General features: G+C 35.6%; 1 long non-coding RNA gene and 1 other non-coding gene across 2 annotated transcripts; one reads left to right on the forward strand and one right to left on the reverse strand.

The window, feature by feature from the left end:
• Positions 1–294: 294 nt before the first annotated feature.
• LOC144312898 (uncharacterized) lies at positions 295–9,620 on the reverse strand. The gene is made up of 3 exons (XR_013378549.1): positions 9,514–9,620; positions 3,636–3,742; positions 295–584 (listed from the first exon to the last, which is right to left on the reverse strand). It is a non-coding gene; the product is annotated as an uncharacterized LOC144312898 (long non-coding RNA).
• LOC144313193 (small nucleolar RNA SNORA54) lies at positions 460–581 on the forward strand. Its single transcript, XR_013378916.1, has one exon. It is a non-coding gene; the product is annotated as a small nucleolar RNA SNORA54 (small nucleolar RNA).
• Positions 9,621–15,852: the final 6,232 nt, after the last annotated feature.

Here is a 15,852-nt window from a genome sequence, read left to right on the forward strand (position 1 = left end):
ACTGTATGATTGTGGAAATCTCAATTAGCATATGATGGTTTCAACAAATTGAAGAAAATCTTATAAGAATCCATGAGAGATGTCTCTACTACTTACTGAAGCCATAAGCCACCTGTTTAGGGTTAGAGCAGAGACAGAACACAGAACAATTAAAGGTAACTCAAGGGGCACCTTAAAAAAAAGATCTTTAAAAAAGAAAGGTAACTCAATTATATGCTTATATCATTCAAACATAATTGGGTGATATATTCCAAAGTAACACTTATTTAAAAACTTCCTTCCTTTGCCCATAAGTTTTCATCATATGCTACCTATAATTTTATTCTGATTTCTCTCTAAAAAATGTGAGAGAAAGAAAACATGTTAAAAATTCTTCTGGGGACCTTGAATCAGCCTTGTTCTCCACCTTCTCTTTCTTTCACTCTCTGTTAGGTAGATGCTCCCAAAGAGAATGGGATGAGGCACTGTTTGTGGTCTGTTAGACTGGCTACAGCTAACAGGCTCCATTCTAGTGCTATAGTAGCTCCAGTGGCACAGGGCTGGATGATTGTGGCTCTCAGTTTCAGGTCCTAGGGATGCAGGACCTGGAAAATTAAAAAAAAAAAAAAAGACCTTTTTAAAATAAAAATAAATTTTATTTTTTATTTTTTTAAGATTTTATTTATTTATTCATGAGAAACACAGAGAGAGAGGCAGAGACACAGGCAGAGGGAGAAGCAGGCTCCATGCAGGGAGCCTGATGTGGGACTCGATCCCAGGTCTCCAGTCATACCCCGGGCTGCAGGTGGTGCTAAATTGCTGTGCCATCAATAAAAATAAATTTAAAAAAAATTTTAAGGGAAGGAGAGGGAAAAATCTGGGTTCATAAAGCCAGAATCATCCTTATTGGTTTGTGAAAGAGGAAGGACTGTGGAAAAATTGTAAGTTAATAATTTTTTACTAAAACTATATGAATCATTCTATATATCTGTGCAATCTGAGCCACCTTTATCTTAACCAGTGGTTCTCAATTAAAAACACTTAAGGGGCTATGATTTTAAAAATTTAAGGGGCATCTGGGTGGCTCAGTCAGTTAAGCATCTCCCTTTAGCTCAGGTTGTGATCTCAGGATCCTGGGAACCAATCCCATGCTGGGCTCCCTGCTCAGTGGGAAGTCTGCTTCTCCGTCTCCTTCAGCCCCTCCTCTCTGTTCACACATCTGCTCTCTCTCTCTCTCTTAAATATTTTTTTAAAAAACAATAAAAAAATTAAACATTTAAGGAACTTTTATTCTTCCTTTACTACTGAGGGATAATTTTGCTGGATATAGAATTCTAGATTAGTGAGTTTTCTTTTCTTTTAAGATTGTATTTATTTATTCATGAGAGACACAGAGAGGCAGAGACATAGGCAGAGGGAGAAGCAGGCTCCCTGTGGAGAGCCTGATGCAGGACTGGATGTCAGGACCCCGGGATCATGACCTGAACCAAAGGCAGATGCTCAACCACTGAACCACCCAGGCACCCCATGAGTTTTTCTTTCAACACTTTAAATAATTCATTCCACTTTGTCCTTGCTTGAATGGTTTTTGATGAGAAGTCTGCTGTAATTCTTATCCTGTTTCTCCATAGGTAAAGTGTTTCATTCCCTGTGACTTAACATTTTCTTTCAGCCTTTGATTTTCTGAAGTTTGAATAGGATTTGCCCGTGCGTGTGTGTGTGTGTGTGTGTGTGTGTGAGAGAGAGAGAGAATGAGAGAGAGAGAGAAAGAGAGAGAGAGATCCTGCTTGGCTGTACTCTCTAGATTCATCAATCTCTCTACATTTAGGGAGAGTGATTTTCCCTATGACTTCAGTTTTCTGATAAGTTCAACAAAAATCATTGATTTTTAGTTTATTCCAATATTTTTCTTATAAGGACAGGAATGATGACTTATAAGCTCTTTACATGTCAAAACTAAAGCCAGAAGTCTTAGGGGGCTTTTAAAATTCAATTGAACTGGGTTGTTGAAAGGAATTTGTGTTTTTTTTACTCTCTGGAATGATTATAATATGTAGCCAGTATTAACAGCCTCTTCCCTTAGATCTTTAGATCTTAAAACATTTCTAAATTATGTCACTATTCAAGTCTCTTAATAAGAGATAATGTGAAATACCCTATTTATAATTTTCTTTCTGACGAATATCACATGGTATACCCATTTAATAGCATTTTTCTATGATGATCATTAAAAATGTGAGAGCACAACTGTGACACTTCTGGGCTTAATCCTGCATGTCAGAACCAAGCTGCCACTTTTACTTAACATGATCATCTATCACTTCCTAAAACTTCACTCACCTGGGACAAATCACTCCTGACCAGTCATTTTTTACATACTTTCCCTTGCTATTACCCTAGAGAACTCTAAAATCCATACCAAAAAACCCCACCAGAATTCCTAGTTTTATAGATCCTGAAGTCCTAAGAACTTTACTTCTACTCCTCTTAAATACCCAACCACATGGTTGCTCTCTATCTTACCTGACCTGAATAATACTGTCATAATACACTTATGGCATCTCTTCTCTTTGACTATTGATTCTTATTCTCCCTCATTAGGTTTTCTTCTTCCATTCTCCCCTAATTGTGTCTTTCAGTGTTGCTTTCTTCCATTCTTCTTTGTTTTCTAAACACTTCCCATAAGTAATTTTATCAAACATTTTGACTTCAATTATCATCCATCAACAAAACCAAAGAACTGTGCCTCCACTTTCCCCAAGAAAACATGTTTAAAAGTAGATATCTATAGTTTCGTTGTATATATTTTATATATTTCATAATTTGAAGGTACATAGTTGGAATCTTTTTCACTTTTCCAATTACATACAATAATTCAAAACATATTCTTTTTGAAAAAGTTTCAAATAGCCATCAAATTTAAAAAGAGCCTACCACAAGAAAAAACTTAGCATCAGTAGTCTAGGCAAATGATATGTCATTTCTAACTGATCGACTGAATTTTAATCATCTACGTGCTGCTCCATGCAAACATAAGAGGTGATATTCATTAACTGAGGAGAATTACAATTGTCATCAATTACTTGCTGCTTTACTTTCTGTGTAAAGGTCTAGTCTCTTGAACTATACAGTAATCTCTTCCCCCTCTGTAGAAAGACTTAGGTGTTTCACTTCTTTAGGAAAATACATCCAGAAAAATGAAACTCAAACAAGGTTAGCAACAAGGTTCTGGGACCTTGTCACCCTCTGAATTTAGAAATCATCCAGATGACTCTGTTACAAATCAGAGTAGCTCCGTCTGGTCCAATGTTGAAGATCTAGTAGTGATTGATAGGTATTTGTTAATTGATTGATGTCTGTCTGATACAGTGAGAAATTTGACTCCACATTTAATATATAGAAAAAGGGAATCCCTGGATGGCTCAGTGGTTTAGCATCTGCCTTTGGCCCAGGGCATGATCCTGGAGACCCGGGATCTAGTCCCATGTCAGGCTCCCTGCATGGAGCCTGCTTCTCCCTCTGCCTGTGTCTCTGCCTCTCTCTCTCTCCCTCCCCCTCTCTCTCTCTGTGTCTTTCATGAATAAATAAATAAAATCTTTAAAATGATAATAATATATAGAAAAAGATGACATTTTTCTAATATGTAAGAAAGTTACCTTGTTGTTTTGTTTTGCTTGTGCTTTTATTTCCTCTTTAGAAATTTGACTTTGGATGCAAACAGGATAACTTTCTTGCATTAATGGAGTTATCATCCCTCAATTTTCTTTGAAACAAGAAGCTAAGAATTATTATATGAACATATGATCACTAAACTCTCCAAAAATTCTCATTAGTTCATAGGATATTTCCCTTTTTATAAAATAAAAATTATTTACTTATGGTTATTCAGCATACATCATGATTATCTGTCATCTATAACCTTCTACTATGACCCCTTTCCATTTTTTCCAAGTAAGCAGTAACATTTCCATCATTAAATATCATTTAAATCATGATTGTATCTAGAGAAAATAATTTCTTTTTTTTTTAGAAAATAATTTCAAATATGGGACAACATAAAATCTAGATTCCAGCACCAATCATATACCATACTTAACTAGAGGACACACAATTTGAGAAGTGAGATGTAACACAGCATTAAATTAGCTCCTCAGCACAGTAAGATATTTAGTAGGCCATTATTTTCACAGTTCATCACAATGAGTAGCTTTGCCATATTTGCTTTATAGGGAACATTTTATCCACCCCATAAAAATCTTTTTTCCCCCATCTCCTCTTCTTTAAGCAAGGGTTGATAATCAGACATTGAATTTTAATAAGTGTAAGAATATCCTAGTTCACTGAGATTAGAAGCTTTCCTTTGCAAGATTCCATTCTTGCTTCAGGAAAACTTCTCTAACACTCTCCAGCATAATATATTGTTACTGCTTTGACTTTCATTCCCAAATAACTCCATTAATTACCAACAACCAGACTTCACTTCCTTACGATGTTTTGTGCACCTGGTTTGCAGACAGGATGTAGTAACAGAAGCCGACACAGCACACCCAGACCGCAGTACAGGCCAGAATGTTGGCTACTCTCAACTAATTTTATGTGTCTGTGGAAAACAGAGCTTTGGATTTCAACCAGCTGAAATTACTGTTTGCTATTTTTCTATTCAACACCAACATTTTCTGTACAAAATCAGAACAAGGAAAGTGAATTTTCAAGATGGTGATCAAGTCATCTTTTACTTGCAGACCTATTCAAATAAGTATGGATTCACATGTTGAAATAGAAACCTTGTGAATCAAAGCCTTCCAATAATTTGGGTCTTTGTCATTGACTTTGCATATTACAGCATGATATCTTTCTAGTAACAATTACACAATAAAGGCTGAGGGCTCCTCTGGAAAAACAAACCAAAAAAAGCCTTAATATACTGCATTCTTATTTACCATTTACATCTATATTAGTTCAGGGAGTTGAATGTCTATTTAAAATAAGTCTTAAAATGCCTTCTCTGCATGTGGCATGAGCTCCATGCCTGTAGTATGCCCAACAAATATTTTGGGGAAAGAAAAATGCTTTGTTTTTATTTTGAAACCAGGCTTTTTTCCCTCCTATTTCTCTCACATTAACTTGTTTTGTAATATTCAGGGTAAGTTTTCTGATAAGAAACTAGCCACAGGAGCTGTCTTTGGATCTTGCCTCCCTGGGATCTAATAAAACCTCCAAATAAAAGTGTCAATGAAGTTGATAGTGAACTGTCCCAAGACCAGCCATGTAGGATGTAAGAAGCAAGCTGTCTATGAGAATGTAAGAAAAGTACATTCCGCACTTTGACTAGGAGGTTATATTGAGCTAAAGATACAGATGAGGAAAAGACCATAGTATAATTCCTCAAAGATCTCCAGCACAACTGAATTAAAGTTTATAACTACAGACACTTTAAGGTACATTACAAAAATCCTTACACTAACTTCAGCATTCTAAAATAAAATGCAGAAAGATATACTCTGGGCTTTATATGCTCTCTCTGGACCCCATGGACCTTGATTTAGGGAGATCTAGGATCACAAAAACCAACTCAGGACTGCCTTCAGGGCCACTGCATGGTACCCCAGGAAAGAACCAGAATCTTTTCATAATAACAACATACTGTTTGGACCAAATTTATTTTACTTCCCATAATATTATCAAGAAAAATGGAATGAGGTGATTGATTTTGTGGGAGGACTGGGGTAAGGGCCAAGCATGACAGAAATATTTAGAGCTACAGAAAACTGGAAATTTAAATTTTTTTCTTTCTTAAGGATAAGACTACTTCATTTTAAAATTAAGTGGAACTTTGCTCCCAAAAGATTTAATATTCTAAATTTTTTCTAAAGTAAGAACAGATAGGAAGGTAGAAAAGTCACTGGACTATACAACAAAATGAAATCTGCAACAGCATTTTCTCTAATATTGATTTCATCATTGAAGAAATAATTGGAATTTTTCTTCTAGAGTACAGACTTTGATAGAAATGTCGAAAGATTTTTGCTAACGTTATCTTTTAATCTTAGTCCTTGTGGCAATTATTCCCAGACCTTATTGTGGTTTCCTGCACAAAATTATACCCTTAAGCAAAGCAGCCTTGCATTTACTACAGCCCAGGACAATAAAAAGTCAACAGCAGGAGAAAATATGTTTTATATGTTCAGTTAACTTTACACAGAACTGGAAAATATTGGCAAGTGGCACTTAATTATATGTTATTCTAGTTTCTTTAATATATATAAAAATTGCCAACTTGAAGAGAGATTATTAATTTCTGGTTATTTAGAGAAACAATAACTATTTCTATTATTAAAGCCTTCAAAAAATAGCCTTTGTATTTATGACTTTTAAATTCTTCTACTCAATTTATAGCATTATCATTTATTTTTAATTTAAATTATCTTCATATATAAAATGAAGGAACAGTGATTTTATTTGATACACATAAAAATATAAACTAGACCTAATTTCTTTAGCAGGTTGATTTGGGACTTGTATTAATTTAATATCATCTGGATTAGAGATCTTCCCATTGGTGGTAGAGTACATATGCATTAATTATATATTGCTATATAATAAATTACTCCCAAACGTGGCTGCTTTAAATAGCAGACATTTATTTTCTTACAGTTTTGGTAGGCCAGAAATTCAGGGGTGGCTTCACTGAGTGGTTCTGGCTCAGGTTCTCTCATGAGATTACATGCAAGATGACAGCCAGGGCTATAGTCATCTGAGTGCTTGGCTGGGGTTGTAGGATCTGCTTCCAAAATTTCTCACTCTTTCATGCTTACTGGCAAGAGGCCTCAGTTCCTCACTGGTTATTGGCAGGAAGCATCAGGTTCTTGCACATAGGGTTTCCATTGGGCTTCTTGAGTGTCCTTACAAAATGGCAGCTGGCTTTCCCAAAACCAAGTCATTTAAGGAAGCAGGAAATCAAGGGGAAGCCACAATGTCTTATCACTTAGCTTTAGAAGTCACATTTAGAAGCCACCATTTCCATAATATTCTATAGGTTACAAAAATTATCTCTGTTCTACATGGGAGGAAAATATACCAGGATGTGAATACCAGGAAATAGAGATGGGTGCGATGAGCTACAACAATCTAGTCCAGAAAGGAAGAAAAATCAAGAAGAAGAAGAAGAGGACAAGGAGGAAAGAAAGAAGAGGAAGGGAGGAAGGAGGAGGAAGAGGAGGAAAAGAACAACAACACAACAGAAAGAAAAATCCCCGTATACATGAAAGATGGATAGCAAGGTCATAGACAGTAAAAATTTCAGAACTAGCTGGCACATTTTTAGTATTAAAACATTTCTTGAAAATAGCTGCACAAAAGCTACTCACACTTTAAAATAAAATGCACAGGCAAGTGACCAAAACCTTGTGGGATTCTAGGCATGTACCTGCCTTTTATTCGGTTATTTTAATTTCAATTCTCAAATCTTTCAATAATTGAGACTCCTTATGATTGCTGCTTAGATTTCCTACTCCTTCTAAGCACTAATAAGATGGTGAATAACGTGTATAAGAAGGACCTCATGAAATTTTACCAACAGAAATTTAAATCAAATGATATAAATAATAATTTGTTACCATTTGAGTTGTAAGCTGACACTATTGGTGGGTATCAGCCCATGGCTATGTAACTAAAAAATAAGATTTGTAAACTATAATCTGAGTTTGTACATATATAAATAAAATCTCTGCTAGAAATGCCGTGTGTGTATCCTACATGTAAACCTATGTGTAATAGAGGCCATACGGAGGCATGAACTAAAAGCATTTTTACAGTTTCTCAAAGTCCTAAAGATGTCTGACTCATTGGTCCTACTTTTTGACAAGAAATCTTCACAGGAAACATCACATAACCTGGATTAGTTTTACTTCCTCATTACTGACTTTCTAGTTGCACTCAAGGACCTATATCCTCCAGATTGACAATGAACTCTTAATGGAGTTCAATAGTTCCCCACCATCCAGGAAATGACAGTGAGAAACTTATCAATGATGAGTTCAAACATTTTATTTGCCCAATGTCTGCCCATAGTAACAGATGTCCAGAAAGTACACAGCCTTAAATTAGAGATAGACATTAGCCAGAAGGGAAAAATAGTGAATCTAAGTGTGAAAGATGGTAAAAGAGCACAATAAAATAAAAAAGAGAAGTGAATTTGCAGAAGGAGGAGAGAAACAATAGAAAGGATAAAAGCATAAGCTGAGATACATGGAGCAAGGAAGGTATACAACTTCAAGTGGGGGAAAATACAAAAACAATACAAAAAAAACAACACACACAAAAAAAAATAAAAGAAAGAGAGAAGAAAGAGAAAAAAGAAAATGCTATGAGAGAAGAGATAAAAGAGGCTTTATTAGAATTAGCATCCAGGCACGCCTGGGTGGCTCAGTGGTTGAGCATCTGCCTTTGGCCCAGGGTGTGATCCCGGAATCTGGGATCAAGTCCCCCATCAGGCTCTTAACAGGAGCCTGCTTCTTCTCGGCCTGTGTTTGCCTCTCTCTGTGTCTCTCTCATGAATAAATAAATAAAATCTTTTTTTAAAAAAAGAATTAGCATCCAGCACAGCAGTTACCAAGAAACACTGCAGAACATCAAGTACAAGCAGAAAGATACTCTGACCCACACACAGACATAATAGAAGAGAGTCTTGGGATTATAACTGGCTCAGTAGTCAGAAGTGAGGAGTGGAGTTAGAGACAAATCTGGGCTTGTATTTAGGGAGTGTTAAGCCTCATAGAGAGAGAAGAGGACATCTTGGGAGGAGCTGGGGATAAAAATGTGGCACAGAAAGTCAGGAGATTCCAAATAGCATTAGGTGTCACAATGGAGCAAAGGAGGTTGGAGGACAGACCCCAGACAAGTTCTAAAGAATATACTTATATTTTCCTTGACACAAAAGACAGACCTCCAGTACTAAAATCACCTAATGGCACAAAGCAGTTTATCACAAGAAGATGACCCATTAATCAAGAAACTATGAATTAAACATTAATTATCCATGACACAAGAGACTATAGGACTCATAATGCCAAAGTGGCTTTACTGAAATCCTTAATTTGCAAAATTTTATATATGGAGTTATATTCATGAATGCAGCATATTACCAGACACTCCACAGATACTAAATGAGCTATTCTTTCACTTGAATTTCTTACTTACTTCCTTATGACTTAAAAATGTAAGAAAAGAGTAATGCTACCTTTGGGCATTTTTAGTAGGAGGCTAAACAAATGTGAGTGGGGGTTAACCATGTAGCAATCAAGGATGTGGCTAAAAAAATATAGAGGTGGAATAAATTGAAGAGCCAAGTAGCTCTACAAATCTGTGGTTCTATTGACCACATTAGAGTATCAATTTATATAAACAGTGCACTTTTAATCTTTTGAAGTACTTCCACATATTTTCCATATTCCATTTCATATCCTTACAACAGTCCTAGGGTAAGTTGGACAGGTATAATTATATCTTTTCATTTAGCTGGAGAAATAGACTCACGGAGGATAAATGGCTTCTATAAGCTGGTGAGTAACAGAGATATAGTATAGGAGTACCCTGAATCCCAGCGTGGTTTGTCTCCCCCAGACCAAGCCTCTGGAACTTGAAAACAATCACTAGGAATATTGCTGAACTATAGATTCTAATGTAGTAGTTCTAGGGTGGGACTCTAGGACTCTGCATTTCTAACCAGCTCCCAGGTGATACCAATGCTACTGATCTATATTCTACACCAGACTGCATCTAATCCAGTAATTTCTTGGGAAGCCTGGGTGGCTCAGTGGTTTAGCACCGCTTTTGACCCAGGGCATGATCCTGGGGACCCGGGATTGAGTCCTACATCAGGCTCCCTGCATGGAGCCTGCTTCTCCCTCTGCCTAGGTCTCTGCCTCTCTCTCTCTCTCATGAATAAATAAAATATTTTAAAATAATAATTCAGTAATTTCCTAAATCCGTAGCTGACTATCAATTATTTTTTAAAATATGGATTCAGGAACCTTAGTTCAGGTACAGATTTGGTACAGAACCCTGATCTCTGCATTTTCTTTAAAGTTCCATGGATGATTCTGATTAATAACCAGGGCCGAGGATATTTTCACACTTATAAAGTCATAGCACCTGTATGTACATACATTTAAAAATCTTTAAGAGAGTATTTTCATTGCAACTATTAGGAATTCTGGTTCTCTCCTAACTCACCACAAGAGAACTTTTTCATCCATTTGTAAAATATTGAACTCTTTCAGATTTCTCTCTCTCATTTTTTGATCTCAAGATTTTCATTTCTCCAGTTTCCAAGGTACAAAATGTTCCACCACTCTATAATGCCACAAGATGTCAGTTTCACTCATTCTTGTTTAAAATAACATCACTTACAAATTTCAATCCCTATTTTCTTTGACCTTTTAAGATGTCTATGGTTCTTGAAGAATTTAGGTGTAATTTTCATTATAAGGCACATTTTAGAGGTCTATACAGAGAGATAAGAATGAAGTGTTCAAGATATAAAAATCATTTCAAGAATTACAGTTTGAAAGGGAAAAAACTAATATCTGAGTGATGATTAAAGAGATGGCAACCCTACTGCTGTAGTTAAGCTTCTCAAGTGAACTCACGGCAAAGACTAGTTGAGATAAGAACAAGCACTGATAGAAAGCATTAGAAACGATGTGCCATGCTGGTCTTGCATGTGGTCTTTGAGCGTTTGATAAACTAGCAAGTTATCTTCCAGAATCTCCACTCACTGATTTGAGGCACAAGTTAAGAATAGTCTAAGGATGCACACAGCTTTCTTTTTATTTTATAAGGATGACCTTGGCTTTAAATTGCTAAACTCTACTGTAGCCCATGTCACTCTTTATATAAAAGTAAACAAAGGTGGTGATCATAGGCTATAGATTCTGGAAGAACAGTCTGGGCAATTGAGAGTTCTCCCCATGCACAATCTCAAGTTATTAATGTTACTTTTTTGGGGGTACTAATGGGGTAATATCACCAGAGCAGAGATGTCTTCTCAGTTTACAGTGGTCTTAATATCACAGTAATTTTTTCATAGCACACTCTAAGCTAAAAGAAATACTGAACAGTTCTACTTAATCAGTAGTTAGGGTTTAACAATTTGCTAAGTATTTATATCCTAACAACTCCGTTTCTGTTGAGCACAGTACAACATCTCAAACCTTAGAATCAGAGAGAACACTGCTACATCATTTCCTGTTCCAAAATGATTTTCACAAAATCTTCTTGCTTTCTATCATAGAAAACCCAGCCTCACAAAGATACAACATGAACAAATGGAACATAGCAATCTAATGTTTAAATTGTTAGCTCACATAGTATCCAAAACAGGTTACTGTAATTTCCATTGAAATTTTAAAATATCTAAAAAAAAAAAGAAATTTTAAAATATCTAGTAATGTCCCTATAAATCTGCTGCAGCTCCACAAAATGCCTTTGTACACAATTTTAAAAAGCTCTAGCAAATTTGAAGCCCCAGACTCAGATTTCTGGTCCTGGCCACTGAACCTTCTAGCCATGTCTTATGGGGGAAATCTATTAATTACTCTGAGCTTCAATTTCTTCATTTTAAAATATAAACAGTTTCATCACTCTAAAAACGAACATGACTAAAAGTACTTTAGTATATAGAAATACTATACTAGATATGTATTTCCTTAAAAGTGGTCTAGTATAGCAAATTTTAAACTTCTATTTTTTTAAAATCTAGAATTCTTTCAATAAAACACCCTTAAGTTACAAAGCACACATGTGAGATTAGACATAGAGATACTCCATTGGAAAAGGCATGTTGGTCATTTCCCTCAGACCAAGCCCTTTATCTCTTTATGCTCTGCTATGTTCCAAGGGGGATGGATTCCCACTTTCTTGCAAATTGGCTTAACACTGGGCTTGTTTTATAAGCTATTGGAAGAAGAATCTAATATTCCTCCCATCCTGTCTTCTGGAAACATCTTCAGCAGTCCTGCATTCCATCTCCCATTAAAGACTCCCTCCTACAAGGTTCTCATTCCTATCACATGGCCTCAGCTCCTCCTCCTGTCTCACTCATCCAATGGGTAAGGGTGGACTCCAACAGATGCTTTACTTGGAGTTGCCTCAAATTCCCCAAGTTGCTATCTCAAGCTTGTACCTAATATCCTGTATTAAATTTCCTACACCAATTTACCAATTTTTTTGCTGTTAGGTTTTACTTATGACTGATCTCTAACTGATACTAAGATGTGAATAGCCCAAAGCACTGTCTTTAGGCCCCAGGCTTCTGATATAGTGTTCCTTTGGCACATCTGAAAAATGGAAGGCTCATTTCTCATTCTATCACTAAAAAGCTGTACAATTTTAGGCAAGTCACAGAATCTCTGAGCCCCATTTTCCTAATTCTGCAAAGGTCATACCTACCTCCACTCCTGATAAATGGAAACTATTTGGTTTGATTTTAAAAGATCAGACTGACCTTTATTACAACCCAGGACTTTGTGTCTTTGGATAAAGGGTTTACACTTAAAAATGAAGACGTTGATTTTCAAGACACCAAAAAAAAAAAAAAATAGACCTCTCCTCCACACTCACCATCACAAACCAGGCCTAGCTTTACAGAAAGAAAATTATGAACTGTTCTTTCAAACAATTAGATGGGAATGAATGAATTTCTATCAATTGCAAAAAAGTTAAAACAGATCTTGTTTACAGCTACTGATTCATGTTTCTATTCTGATCTTGGTGTTTATGCCTAACAACCCACACTGGTATTGTGCTCATTCCTTCTTGTATTGTGGTTTCAGCACTTCCAGAGTGGTTTTAGGCACTCCTAATCCAAATTTTAGGTTCATGTACTCAGAGATAATTATCTTTGGTTGCAAGGAGGATGCACACATGACAGAAGATGGAATTAGACAATTATGGTTTGAGAATTGCTGCTCCAAATAGAAAAGTTGAAACATATATGTTTGTAAATAACTGTGGCCTAGAGTATATTGTAGGGTTTTTTCCTCAATAAAACTTTTTTTCTTTAAGTTCCATGTTCTGTAGCATCAACTCTGTCTGATAGAAAGAAAATATTTGGGTCAATGTCACTACCATGCATAGTCTGATCCATGACTGAGTATTGATTAAATAGACTACAGCAATATGAATACATTGTATTGTGACTCCTCTTATCAGCCTGGCCCCTAGGATATAATAAACTTGGAAAGGAGCAAGAGTGAGTCTTTTCCAATATGTATTTCCCATGCCAGCATAACTGCCTGACGCACAAGTGGCTTTCCAAAGAACTGAGATGAGTAAATGAATACAGGCAAGGCTCGATTAAAACCAACTGATGCCTTCAGCACAGTCCAACAACAGTGTCTCCTCAGCCAGGGCTCAAAATGAAGACCTTAAGAATCATATGTATAAATCAGCTGGTAAGTTAAATGCTAGCCAGGCTCACCAGCTATGTTTACACTGGATATAAGGGGAAACTCTCAAGCCATGAGATAGAAACAAATGTGGAATCTGACAACAGCTTTAACCCAAACTTTTAGTCACTCATCATGACAAAGAAAATGTCTAATAATAACAGATTAAAGTAAAATATGGCAGATAAAGATGATACCAAAAAAATGAACTGACATCAAGAGCAGCAGTGAGTGGGGAGAAACTCTAACGTTCTTCTTCCTTGGTGTACTTGCTTATTTTGCTTAACAATTAATCCAGGCTGAATGGATGGCAGAATATGTAGGGCTTATATTAGAGAAACTCTCCCTTAACAGTCTCCCTGATTTTCCCAAAACGCTTTAAGCCCCAGGCCACAGTTCTATTCCATGACTCTTCTTTCTTCATATATCTTTTCCACTTTCCCCAATTCTATGAAATCATGCCTGAGAGAGCTTTCCTCTGGTAGCACTCTGCACCCTCACCACCCAAGCCTCTGGCCACCTAGTCAACCAATGTTGTTGCATAATGTGCACAACAGTAAGGAAAGCATGGGAATATAAAGGAAAGATAAAACAACTGCAGTGCCTTCATCCTGAAAATAGTTATTATCTAGCTTGATAGCCAATGCACATATGCATGAAAATATTCTAGGTCTCAATTTCATCATTACATCAACAGGAAAATGTAGTTTTTCCTAGCGCTATCATTCTATGACTGTAAGACTTAGAAAGTAATAAATCACCAAGTCCAAATTGATAGAGTATTTGCAAAATGACACAATAAAATCGGAGAGTTACTAAGTCATACAAAGTTATCCAAGAGTCATAGTTAAATGAATTAGATAGACTTCTGAGTAGAGGGTACAGTCTGAATGACATTGGATAAATAAGATCTTAGGATGAGAAGCCCTCAAGAAGTCTCTCACTCCACCCCATTATTCAGATTTATTAAATCTTAACATTTTTTCATACTTTTCACAAATCCCTATTGTTAAGAAATATTGTTAACAATAGTGATTTCTGTGATGTTGATCCTATTCTCCTTCCCCACTGGATAAATCAATTGGAAGAAGAATGGATAAATTAACTAAGATATACTCATACTATGGAATACTCTACAATAGTTATAAGAAATAAGTATGAACATAGACAAATTTTTAAAACAATGAATGGTTAGGTTGATTTCAGTTGTTCACCAACACAAGCATTGTTGCAATAAACATTTCCTTATACATAAGTGCAAGAGTTTCTCAAAAGCCTATGTTAAGAAGTGAAATGTGTGGGTTTTGAAGGATATGTACATTTTCAGCATTATTAGAGATTGTAAAAATCTCTCTAAATAGATTTTTTTAACCAATTAGTAACCTATGACAGCTCTCATTTTTGCCATCCTCAGGGATATTTGGTTAAAGAAAATTCAATTTTGACAATCTAATAGTTTTTAAGTTTAGTTCTTGAGAATGTTCTTAAGAACATTAGTTCTTAAGTTTATTGCTTGTTTCTATGAATTGCCTATTATATCCTTTGCGTATTTTTTTCAGTTGTTTTGTTATTTTATGTTGATTTGCATGAATTATTTATATATCCTAGGTAATAATATCTTGCTAGCCATATGCATCTAAAATAATGGATAATAATAACTTTGTGAGGTGCATGTTTTCTTTAGAATTTGTTCATTTTGATACAGTCAAATTTGGCATTTTTACATTTTGTAGTCTTCTACAAAATATACTCTAAAATATTCTCCCCTAAAGGATAAAAAATGAGTGAGAAATATCAGAAAGGGAGACAGAACATGAGAGACTCCTAACTCTGGGAAACAACAAGGGGTGGTAGAAAGGAAGGTGGGCGGGGGGTGGGGGTGACTGGGTGATGGGCACTGAGGGGGGAACTTGATGGGATGAGCACTGGGTGTTATGCTATATGTTGGCAAATTGAACTCCAATAAAAAATTAAAAAATAAAATAAATAAAATAATTCTCCCCTATAGTTGCTTCTAAAAACCTTTAGAAAAAAATTAATTATCTTCCTTTGTATGATGTGATATAGGAATCTAATATTTTTTCCTTTATGAACAATCAACTTTCATAACATTGTTTATTGTCACTGCTTTATAATTCTGCCTCTAATCTATTCCTAAAAGTAAATTTTAGGCAAAAACGAGAGCTGTCATATGTTACTAATTGGTTAAAAAAATCTATTTAGAGAGATTTTTACAATCTCTAATAATGCTGAAAATGTACATATCCTTCAAAACCCACACATTTCACTTCTTAACATAGGCTTTTGAGAAACTCTTGCACTTATGTATAAGGAAATATGTATAGAAATGTTTATTGCAACAATGCTTGTGTTGGTAAACAACTGGAATCAACCTAAACATTGTTTTAAAAATTTATCTGTGTTC

Source organism: Canis aureus, chromosome 4, assembly GCF_053574225.1.
Source record: "Canis aureus isolate CA01 chromosome 4, VMU_Caureus_v.1.0, whole genome shotgun sequence".
NCBI classification, from domain to species: Eukaryota; Metazoa; Chordata; class Mammalia; order Carnivora; family Canidae; genus Canis; species Canis aureus.